This window comes from Hibiscus syriacus, unplaced genomic scaffold (assembly GCF_006381635.1).
Source record: "Hibiscus syriacus cultivar Baekdansim isolate YM2019G1 unplaced genomic scaffold, ASM638163v2 tig00112959_pilon, whole genome shotgun sequence".
NCBI lineage: Eukaryota > Viridiplantae > Streptophyta > Magnoliopsida > Malvales > Malvaceae > Hibiscus > Hibiscus syriacus.
Genome location: NW_024063425.1, coordinates 251482 through 261731, shown reverse-complemented (window position 1 = coordinate 261731; position 10250 = coordinate 251482). Strand labels below are relative to the sequence as shown.

General features: G+C 32.5%; 1 pseudogene; it reads left to right on the top strand.

The window, feature by feature from the left end:
• The first annotated feature begins 1689 nt into the window (after positions 1–1689).
• Positions 1690–8817, top strand: LOC120184869 (annotated as a pseudogene).
• The last annotated feature ends 1433 nt before the right edge of the window (positions 8818–10250 follow it).

Genomic DNA, 10250 nt, shown 5'->3' with positions numbered 1-10250 from the left:
ATCATTAATTAATAAATATTGGTACCAATTTTGGGCGTTGTGGGAATGCTAATTCTTTTTCATACGTAACCAACTCCCAAACTCATTTGTCTGGTAAAGCAGACCCGAGTTGTATTATTTTAAAACTATTCTTAGGATTTTTTATTAAAATAATTTGACATTTTGGTGACCAATCTCACCGAATAAAATATTGGTGACGACTCTACAATTTGGTGTTTTATCTGATTCATGGAAGATAAATACTTACTTTTTTTAGACTAGTTACACCGTCTGGGGTGTACTATTTGCACTCTTTGTCGCCAGGGCAGAGAAACGTCTCGACAGTACTGATACTCACCCTCGAAAATGCCCTGTTTGGGCAAGAATTTGACACTTAACTCGCCCACATTGTTATTTTGAGGTTCCCAATCATTATTAATGTTTTATGTGATCATATGGGGCATAAATAAGACTTTAAAACACGGAATCTAACATGAAAATAATCAACATGTTTTAAACTCAATTTTAATGCTAGAATGTATTTCTAACGGCCCACAAATGGTATGAAGAAATTGTGAATACGTTACCTATGTTCTAACTACTGGAACCTCCTTCAAAATCAACCAATTTCAATTTCTTTTTTCCCTTAGCTTTAGAGCTCTCCCCCCACTTCTTTCGCTAAACAAAACAATAAATGAATTATTAACTTATCTAGGGGATTGGATTAAAGTCAAGAACACTCTAAATAACATATATCCACTGAAAACAAACTTGGACCACTTAATTCCCTTAAACCTCTTTAAAACCCATTTTTGGTTTCTATAGCCAAAACTTGTAATATGAGGCTTAAAATGAAGCTTGAAGGATGATGATTAATATTTTTATCTTGGTTAAGCCAAACTAAACATGAAATCCTTAAAACTTTGGTCTTTGCTTCACTTTGGAGAGGAAAAAGAAGAGAAAAAGGATGAAGAGAAAGAAAAAGTATTTGGTGGGATTTTGGTACACATGAAATCATCAATATTTAAAGGAAACCAGCTTTTGATTTGAGCCATGAGTTAATTGCACTTTTGGTATCTCTTCTTTTATCTCATATTAAAATCATCACCAATCTCTAACTCTTGGGCCAGTTCAAGCCTATTTTCAGCTTAATTTGGTCTAAACTATTCTAATAGGTCCTTTAAGCTCAATTTATAGGTCTCGAGTTAACCCCAACTACTAATCCAGGGTTTAGGGCATTATAAATTAATTACTTATTCTAGTTAACTTACATAATTTCTCAATTTCATTATTTTAAGGGTAAATTACATCTTTCTTTATTGAACTTTACTCTTTCTCATATTTCACTCGTACTTTCATTTTTTTTCAATTTATCTACTAAAATTTTGAATTGCTCATGTTTTGGTCACTCTGAATTATTTTATTATTATTTTGATATGATGTGGAATTTTTTATTATCATTACAATATAAAATAATTTAAAATAAATAATAAAATATATATTATTATAATTATTAAAATTAAAAAGATTTAAAATCATCACTATCCATGTCGACTTTCAGAACTGGCAGTCTTTCGATCTCAAATTTCAGGGGTCGCTTTATCTCGACCCTTGGGTCCGAATATAGTGGTTGTTTCATCGAAAAATATCCCAAAACTCGTGAATCTCAACTGTAACATTTTTGGTTTCCTCATTTTCGATCTCCTATTCATGGACTTCGAAGCTAGGGATGGAAATGGGTTAGGTCAGGTCAGAGTTTTACCTCCTCCGATTTGGACCGGACACAATGAATCTATAACTTAACTCTAATTTTAATAATATTTAACCCGATTCGACTTCGAGTTCGAAAGTAAAATAAATATCTGATTTCAACCCGACTCGAACCGAAATATATTACTGAAAATTAAAAAAAACCTGAAAAAAACAAATTGAACAAAAAAAATCCCCAAAAATAACTCTAAAAGTCACAACAACATTTCCAATTCATCCCCAATTCATCAATCATCAGCAACTACAAATGTAGAGAATCACCTTTTTAACTTTTTTTTTTATTTAGCTTTAGAGGGCTTAAAAACAAAATGAATTAAAAATAGAAATTAGATTTCTCGTTTTGATTATACATGCATAACATTTTCTTAACAGAAATTAAAAAGCAAAATCTTCTACATATAAAAGTAAAGAAGGATTAGAACTTTACAATAAAAACTAAATAAAATTAAGATAAATAAAAAATCAAATAAACACCTTTAAAGGAAGAGCATATGACAGATGTCATCTGGGTGATGAAACAAAATAAATAAATAAATAAATAAAGTTAAAATTATTTAGCATCGAATTGGAGAAAGGATTTTAGAGAAGAAAATGAATAAAACATTAGAAATATAAAAAGCTAATGGGAAAAAATCCCAGACATTTTAATATATATGGTGGTATTTTTTGTAAAAAAATTAAATTAGAAAATATAATTAGAAAAAAACCAAGTCGGGTCGGGTATAGATTTTTTTCATCTTAAATCTGACTTTGACCCAAACGTGAAATTTCTACCCACTAAATCTGACTTGACTCGACCCGATCTTAATCCAAATTTTTAAAGAAAAATCGCTCATATCGAGTTAGGACGAGACGAGTCAGAACCTATCGAATTCGGGTCAAACTATCGTCCCTATTCGGAGCATGTTCCAACAAAATAGAGGTTGGATTCGAACTCAGTGGGTCAAGGCAAAGTGATCCATAAAATCTGGGGCAGAATGACCCCATATATAGAGGTCGACGACGACCGATGTTTCAATTTTCTCATTTTTTATCGGATTCAAAGCATGTTCCGACAAAATAGAAATCAAATTCGAACTCAAAGGGTCGAGAAAAAGAGGCCGATGAAATATAAGACCGAACGACCACCATCTACGACCGTCGATCATGACATCCAACGTCGGCGAACAATGGACGACCACCTTCTATTTTTATTTTATATATTTTATAATTAAATTATTATTATATTAAATAATAATAAAAAATATCACGTCATATCAAAAATAATTTGAAAATTTAGTGAGTAAATTTAAAAATTTGCAAATACAATAAATAAAATAAGAGAGAGAGTAAAGTTCAATAAAGAATAGTGTATTTTACCTTTATTTTAATTATGCACGTTTGATTGATGATTATTGATCTGTCAAAACATTATTTGTTCTCACTTTAATTAAAGTTAATTATGTAATGTAATCCAAATATTTGATATTACACCTATGTGTTTCGCATATTAGAATTATATTTAAGATATATTAATAATGTTGCATAAAATTATATTAATAATGTATACTATATAGATTTTATAAATGTTTATTTATATGTATTTGATCATATTTTCTATATCTTTTATATTCATTTTACTATTATTGTTCAAAGTTCATAACTATTCATTTCAATAATATTATTTTATATTTATTTTATTTTATTTAGATATAAATATTTAAAATTAAATTTATTATTATATAAGATAAGATCATCTAAAGTTGATAAGGTGTAATAGCCCTCCATTTTTATATTACTTGATTCCCAATTTATAGCATGTGAATCTCTTATTCGACCTGAAGGAATAATTCTGTAATATTTCTCTCTATAGTTTTTCTAATTATATCATTATTTTTACCGAAAAAAATGAATTTTTTTATATATTTATATTAGGTCGAATCAGGTCGGATGTAAGTTTTTATCCTGAAATTTAGGTTAGGTCAAGCTTAGGTAGAAGGAATATGCTCTTCAGGTTGGGTCGAGTCGATGAATTGTGTATGATTCTTGAGTTAGGTCGAATTTGGATGCAGTGTATATACTTTTTGAATCGAATCAAGTTGACCCAAAATTTAATTCAACTTTATCCGTTGTCATATCTAATGATAAAAGATAACGTTGATCTCCTTATCCACTCCGCAAAAAAACCCTCTCACTAATTCGTATTGTTCACATTCATTAACTAAAGTAGAAAACTTTAAAACGATAAAAAAGTAACAACGAAATTAGTTATTTAAGCATTAGCATTTGTTAAGTTTGCTCTTAACAAGTAAACAATTTTTTTTGAAACATGTAGAAAGCCTATTTATTAACCAACAAAGTAGAACACAAGCTCTCACAGCTAGCTAAGCTCAACAGACAGAACCAAAGAGCAAAACCGCTAGTGAAAACAGAAACTTGAAAACAAAATCCAACAGGAAACTTAAATAAACATCGGTTTATTTAAAATAAAATGTAAATACATAATTGAGTCGGGTCTATATATTAGTAAGGGTTCCAAACAATAAGTTGAAACTGAAATAAACTAAAAATCTAAATTTTTGTGGTTGGTTCAAAACCACCGTTTCTACCCGAATCTTTTTTTATCCGTTTAATATTGATTTTATATTCAAAACTAACATTTTACATTAAAAAAAATGCTTTCAAAAAACTTTACCAAACGTACCCATAAAAAAATCAAAAACGATAGTTAATGATTAGTTTAAAATCCACAGCTTGTGGTCTGGCCCAGCCTTGGAAAACACTTTTCCAGTTAAAAAGCTAATAGAGCTTAAACGGAAGCTTAGGGCCCACACCCCCACTTTATATATAGAGATAGGCATGAAAATTCGAATTCGATGAATTTTGATTTGATTTAACTTAATCGGGGTTAGAATTTTAAAAAAAATTAGATTTGAGTTGAGTTTTTTAAAGGTGATATTTTGGTAAAGTCTGATTTGAATTTAGGGTGCGAAATATCATACCCGACCCGAAAAATATAATTTTACCTTATGTATTTAAGAATAATTATAATAATACACCTTTATATATAATATTTTTCAATTAAATCACTGTTTTTATTAAATAAAAATAATATTTTTTATTATTTCGAGTCGAGTAGGATCAAGTTCTGATTTTATCTCAAAAAATCAGGTCGGATTTAGGTCGAGTGAATATATATTTTTTTAAATCGAGTCGGATCGAGTGAATGATATAAAATTTTCAGATCATATCGGGTTGGATGAAACCTAACCCAAACCCGACCATACCCATCCCTGCTTATATATGGACCCTTCTATTAAAATCTACCTTATTAACTAGGTAAAATAGGAATAATTAATCAGTGAAATAGAACACTTTTAAATATATTTTGTGATTTATAATATTCATTGTAGTGCTTTGAAATTCGTTATGAAAGTACGATAAATTTCAATAAAATAAAATTTTTATTACAATTGTCACAATGACATTATAAATTTTAATAAAAAATATATTTTTATTAGAATTTGTCATACTCATGTGATCAATTTTAATAAAATATATATATATTATCGAAACTCTTCATGTTTATATAACAAATTTCAAAATACTATAATAAATATTATAAATCCTAAAATAAAATTTAATCAACAATATATTTTAAAATATTTTATGTGTCATTATTATTACGCTAATTTTACCTATAAGGGCATTGGAAAACGGTGGTTTTATAAAAAAATACTTGAAATATATTTTTATTGATGATTTAATTATTGTATTTATTAATATTTTATAATTTTATATATTTAAATTATAATTTTTTTTAATTCATATCAGGTATAGATTTTTTTCCCCATTCTCTCGACTAATTTAACTAAGATCTGCTAAAAATACTTCCCATTCTTTCTTTGGATTTTTCTTTTTCTCTCTCTTGTAAGTAAGATTACTAAATTTAAAATTTGTAAACAAATACATTAAACAGATAAATTATTATTTATAAAATTATTATTTTCATTAAAGTACATTAAATAAATAATACATTATATAAATAGATAAATCATTTAGTAAAAACAAAAAAAATTGAATGTTCAACTCAGTTGGTAGAGCGCAAGGCTTTTAAGCTTGTGATCGTGAGATCGAGTTTCACGGTGAGCAATTCATAATTACTGGAGGTCTTCCACGAAAGTTGCTCTCAACCTAGCGTTGGACAGCCTACTACCCTACTTCCCTTTATCCTATTACATATAAGAATATGATCAACTAATTTTTTTTTTTTTAGTAAAAAACAGAGAAAAGTGTATCTCTCCAGCAAACTCTAGAACCTAAAGCAGAGCAGCATCGCATTATATTTCCATGTCTCTCTCAATTCTTCTCGCCTCTTTGACTCTCTTCATTCTATTTCTTTGCCACCTTTGCCTTCTCCCCACAATTCAGCATTCTCTAAGCTTCCCAAATTTTGCTTTTACCATTCTGCAGTTTTCTTTGATCAGGTTTGCATTCCTCGCTAAAAGTTGATGCTTTATTTGGTAATCACGTTATATATAGCCTTGTATTGGAAATTCAAGAACTTGGTTGTCAACCAGATTGTCTTTTATGCTAAGAGATTTCAGCTTTATGATATTTTTGATGGCTTATTAACCATTTATAGGGAAATTTCGTTTGTTGGTTTTTATAATTTTAATGGCTTTTGAATGAAATTGTTACGAGTTAGGAAAAGAAAGAGGCAGCCATTTCACTTTGCTTTATTGATTTAAGATGAGCATTTGAATGTAAATTTCATGTTGATGGTGGGTTTTTTAGGTTTTAGTTTAGAAAATCTCAGAATTGCAGGATTTTGATCATTGATATATGGAGCGACAGCGCATTTCAAGTGTTTGTAAAAAGACCTGCATGAAGAATTTATTTGTATAATTCCATAGTGTTGGAGGCTAAAATGGTATTCTACTGTTTGTTTATGGGTGTTAAGAATGTTTTCGAGGCAATCTATGTTTCATCTGTTTATGAATTTGGGTTTTTATACAGGGGTGTAATTATATTCTATATCGAAGAGTTTCTCCAAATTTCTTGTTGTAGTTAACTCTAAAATGTTTCAGGATCATGAGATGTTTTTCAGCGAGTTGTTAGACGGTCTAATTCGTTAATCATGAATCTTCTGATAAATATCGTTGTTGTTTAATTATTTTTCCAGTTTGAAGTAGTGGCTGAACCGGCATACACCGTGGCATCCGACAGTGAAGCTACAGGGGAGGAGAAATCTTCGTCTGCTTTTCCAGAAATCGCGGTCGGAATTGATATCGGAACTTCACAATGCAGCGTTGCAATCTGGAATGGCTTGCAAATTGAGCTTCTGAGGAACACCAGGAACCAGAAGTTAATGCAATCGTAAGTCACTTTCAAAGACGAAATTCCTTCGGGCGGAGTGACCTGCCAACTCTCCCATGAGAATGACATGTTATCCGGAGCTGCTATCTTCAACATGAAGCGCCTCATTGGAAGAGTTGACACCGATCCGGTTGTTCATGCAAGCAAAAGCCTTCATTTTCTGGTTCAGACGTTGGACATTGGTGTTTGTCTGTTTATCGCGGCCTTGGTGAACAATATTTGGAGATCCACTACACCTGAAGAAGTTCTTGCGATATTTCTGGTTGAACTCAAAGTAATGGCTGAATATCAATTGAAGCGGCCTATAAGAAATGTTGTGTCGTCCATCCCGGTTTCATTTAGTCGGTTTCAATTGACTCGAATTGAACGAGCTTGAGCGATGGCTGGTTTTCATGTTCTTAGATTGATGCCTGAACCAACTGCTGTTGCGTTACTGTACGCACAGCAGCAGCAACAGTTGATATACGATAATATGGGCAGTGGAAGTGAAAAGATCGCTCTCATCTTTAATATGGGTGCTGGCTATTGCGATGTTGCTGTTACAGCCATGGCCGGAGGAGTTTCGCAGATAAAAGCCTTAGCCGGAAGTGCAACCGGAGGTGAGGACTTACTTCAGAACATGATGCGTCATCTCCTGCCAGATTATGATAACCTCTTCTCGAGCCGCGGGATTAATGAGATCAAGTCAATGGGGCTACTTCGAGTTGCAACTCAGGATGCCATCCACAAGCTCTCTTTTCAAGAAAGTGTATAAATTGATGTAGATTTGGGTAATGGGTCGAAAATACGTCAGAAGGTCAATCGTGACGAATTCGAAGAGGTAAACCGGAAGATATTCGAGAAGTGTGAGAGTCTCGTAATCCAGTGCTTACATGATGCAAAGGTAGAGGTAGATGATCTGACGTTCTGACCGATGTAGTAGTCGTGGGCAGCTGTTCGTATATTCCGAAAATAAGAAATCTGGTCAAGAGTATATGCAAAGGAGAACTTTACAAAGGTATGAACCCACTAGAAGCAGCGGTCTCCGGTACTGCACTGGAAGGAGCAGTGGCTTCTGGTATCAGTGATCCTTTTGGCAACTTAGACTTACTTACCATTCAAGCCACACCTCTTGGGATCGGGATACGAGCTAACGGGAACACTTTCATGCCAATCATACCTAGAAACACTACAATGCCTGCTCGGAAAGAACTGGTCTTCACGACCGTCCACGACAACCAGACAGAGGTGTTGATAGTCGTCTACAAGGGAGAAGCAGATAAGACAGAAGAGAATCATCTGCTTGGATATTTCAAGATCACCAGGCTTCCTCCGGCACCTAAAGGAGTTCCGGAGATAAACGTCTGCATGGATATCGGTGCATCGAACATGCTGAGAGTTTTGGCCGGGGTAGTACTGCCGGGTTCTCAACAACCTGTTGTTCCGGTAATGGAAGTAAGGATGCCGACGGTTGATGACGGGCATGGTTGGTGCGCTGAAGCTCTGCATAGAGCGTACGGGTCTACTCTGGACCTGGTGACGGTACAGAAGAAATAAACTTGATGCACTCCTTGTCGCATTCGATTTGAGTGTTTACGTTTTTTCTTTTCGTCTATTAGATCTGGGTTACCAAGAAAAGTTGTGTGATGTGTTTTCGGACTTGGAACTATAGTTTGATACATGTGAGCTTGCTGTAATGAAATAAAGCATGTAGTTGAATCCACTTTAGTGGTGTCTGTATGTTTGGCCTATGGATTTTGATTCGATTCGATCATGTTAAAGGATGAGATTGGATTTAGTTTAGGGTGAAAAATACTATATTCAAGATAATTTGAGTTGGGTAAGAATTTTTACTTTAAAATCAGATAAGATGTTAATCCTAAACCAAAATCTTCTTAAATTTGAATCGAGCAGGGTAGTTCATCGGGGTGTAATATTTTTAGCGGTTAACGTGCAATTTTACCAATTTAGGGGCCATGCGGACGGCCGTTCCCCTGCTCACAATCCTTGCAATCTTCATGGCCAGATAGGGTAGCTTTTGGCTCTACTAAAATGGGAAAATTATTCTGTAGTCCCTTGAGGAATCATGGAATTCTTAAGGTTAAATGCTAAACTAAGATCTCTAATGTTTTCATATCTACATAAACGAAGGTCTAATCTATAATTATTATTAAAAACATGTATTAAACAAAAGTGTCAACTTCTGCATAAAGGAAATTGAAGTCCAATCATTGGCTCTTTTCAAGTACTCATCATACTAATGATGAGCATAGTCCAATTTCATGGATCAGCAAACAATGCCATTATCACACTTTAAAGTCTCGGATTCAACTAATTTTGATCATACGAAACCATTTATCTTTGAATACCATAGATGCCATAGATATAAGGTGTGTGAGCCATCAATATCGAAAGGTTGAGAGTTTATCTTTGAACAGATATTACTTAATATATATATATATATATAGGATCAAATGAGATGTTATTCTAAAAAATAGTTGAGTTTTGAGTCGGTTAAAATCTTATATAATCCATGTTCATCTCTATTTATAATTGATTTCTCATCTAGGGTTTTCCTCAAAAGAATCATCATATCCTTCTATCTATTTATGTTTTTCAGTTGACTCTCTATGTTCTCAAATAAAAATGTGATTTATATATATACTTATGTCGGATGAGATGTTGTTATATAATTTTACCTCAAAAATCAGGTTTGATTTCAGATCAAGTGAAATCTCCTCAAACCTGGATTGAATGATGGATGGAGGAATATAATACCGAGTAGACAAAAATCCAACTAGACTTTCTATATGTTCATCCCTACTTGTAACCTACTTCTCGTCTAGGTTATTACGGTCGCATCAGAATTTAATCCTTTTACGGTTGAGTTTGATCAGATTTTATAATATTTGAAACCGATATCTTGTTTTAAAAAAATAAAAATTCTTATCACGTGACGTGAGAGGTTAAAAATATACGAGTAAAGATAAAGTTAAAAATGTATGGGTAGAGATAGAAAGAAGTAACCCCACAAATGGAGGAAAAAGCAGTGGCTTGAAGCACAAGTGAAGTGAAGTGAGACAAAAAAAAAAGCAAAAATAAAGGGTTCAGCAGAACCCTAAACCCAAACCTTATTGGTGGGGTGGCTTCTTATTCCACAAGGG